The sequence below is a fragment of the Asparagus officinalis genome, chromosome 1 (assembly GCF_001876935.1).
Source record: "Asparagus officinalis chromosome 1, Aspof.V1, whole genome shotgun sequence".
In the NCBI taxonomy this organism is placed as follows: Eukaryota; Viridiplantae; Streptophyta; class Magnoliopsida; order Asparagales; family Asparagaceae; genus Asparagus; species Asparagus officinalis.
Window position 1 is genome coordinate 83,655,149 of NC_033794.1, and position 2,373 is coordinate 83,657,521.

At 31.6% G+C, this 2,373-nt stretch overlaps 1 protein-coding gene across 1 annotated transcript in view; it reads left to right on the forward strand.

The window, feature by feature from the left end:
• LOC109826862 overlaps positions 1,100-2,373 on the forward strand; it is a 3,179-nt gene continuing 1,905 nt past the window's right edge. Inside the window, 1 exon segment of the mRNA XM_020393880.1 lies at positions 1,100-1,234. The gene's annotated coding sequence lies outside the window, so the exon portion shown is untranslated.

The window sequence follows — 2,373 nt, forward strand, 5'->3', positions numbered from 1 at the left end:
GTCACATTTTACACTTTTTAAAATCTTCGAGATATGTCAGTGAATATACGAATTTAGAAGTAAATTTGTTGATAGCTTTTAGGAGTATATAAGAAAAATCCTTTAGGCTTTTTTAATTAAGGAGATAAATGATAGTTTGTCATTTCATTTCATTTTTTTTCTCTATATGAATGTGTTAGTCACATTTTACACTTTTTAAAATCTTCGAGATATGTCAGTGAATATACGAATTTAGAAGTAAATTTGTTGATAGCTTTTAGGAGTATATAAGAAAAATCCTTTAGGCTTTTTTAATTAAGGAGATAAATGATAGTTTGTCATTTCATTTCATTTTTTTTCTCTATATGAATGTGTTAAATGAGATTGAAATTTAAACTCAATATTAAAAAAAATCAAGGAATAAATTCAATTTCAATATTTGGAAAGTAAACTTCAGATAAGATAGATTTTAAGGGTATATCAGGAAAACTTATATAAATTTGTGATTTAGGGAGGAATCAACAAATTTTAATAAAGTGATAATATGCGGAGTTTGATTAATCGAAAACTTAACTTGAGCTGTGTTTCGCAACTCCTTATAATCAGTCTAGAATTGATTCTAACCTAATAATGTGGTGTTTTTTTAATGTTTGGAAAAGGTTTTGAGTGTTTGCAAAACACACCTCAACAAATATACTAATAACATATCTTACTTGTGGCTAAACAGTAATTTAAATGACCTGGAGACTGATTTCAAAATAAAGAAGATGTTAGGGATCAATATAAAAATCTCACCATTTCAAATTTTGTAAAAAGCCCCTCAATTTTGAAAAGGCCATCGAAATCTAGATCGTCATCTGCCGCTAGTTGCGCACGATACACGCACCCCCATTTTTAAACTCCATGACATCAGCCGACGACTTGTTTCCACCTCCTAATTTACTAAAAAATCCCTCATAATAGCACCCTCCTGAGTCCTTTGTCCGTAAATAATGCTTGATCTCAAGGGTATTTCCGTACGTGTACTGAATTGTGATTTGACTGGCACGTGTTGGCATTAGAGAAACCTTAAATTTGGCCTTTTACTATTTGAAGATCGGGTAACGTTCCGCTGCCTGTGTCCATATAAAGCAAAATTTAAAAGCTCTCCACACAAATAATTTCATTATTATTGTTGTTAATATTTCTTCCCATTTTCAAAATCTCTCTTCAAGAAACAAACCCTTCTTCGTTGAAAAGGAGCAGAGAAGCTCAAGTAAGTGAACCCCTTTTCAATTTTTTCTAATTTTTGGCCATTGAAAGCTCTTATATTGTGTCAGAGGAGAGATGCGTAATCTTTTAATGGAAATTTGACGGAAACACATTTCTGATTATCTCTCAGAGTGACGTATATTCTGATATAAAGGAGGAATCTTTATCTTTATCTTTTGCTCTGTTTGCAAAAAGGGTAAATTTATTCACGAGATTTGGCTTTTGAAATACATTTTTATTTGAGTAGAAGATGCCCATTAGAGAGAAAAGAGAAGGGAGTGGGGCTTAAAGATAGCTTTTTTATTTCCTCCCTCAGCTTTTTCTATTGGTTTCCTATAGATAGGTTTGGAGATAAAAACACAATCTTTTTCTCTAACTTTAAGATAGTGTTCTTCTTACTTTTTCTTTCATATGTCCTTTTTGGCATTTTAAGGGGTTTTATTGATATATCCAATGTGTAATCATGAATTAGTTTTAGCCCTACCCACTCCTGGAGTCATTCTTAAGTTGCTACAATGTGTAAGATTTATGACTTCAAAATAGTATAGATATTTTTTTTTCCCTTTCGAATTCATAACCAATGAGATTTTTTGAGAACAATGCGTTATAATCTATATTTGAATGTAAGTTGCTATATTTAAGCATCAATAGCTATTTTTGGGTAAAAAAAAATACTAATTGAGTTTTAAAATAACTCAACATCTGTATTTTTGGGTTAAGAATGTTTCTGGAAGTGGGCAACCTTCTCTCTTTCCTTCCTCATAATCTAATCTTATGTCCTACTTTGTCATAATCTAATCTTATGTCCTACTTTGAGATAGTGTTCTTCTTACTTTTTCCCTCATCTGTCTTTTCTGCTAAATATTTTTTTTCAATTTTTAAATACAGCAGAGGAGAATATTTGGAGATGTGGGTTAAATTTGAGCAGTGACCCTACACCTTCATCTTCTTTCTCAATTACTTTTCAAAAAATTTCGCTTGAATCCCACCCTCTCTGCCTTTCCCTTTAAATAATTGAGTTCAAAGTTATGGGTTAAGTCTGCAATTTCCATTTGTCTAATTACTCTCTTCTGTTTCTTTCTGGGACATCCTTTTGTCTTGTAATGCTCTTCTTCACGAGGCCTTGCCAGTGATTTTTCAAAA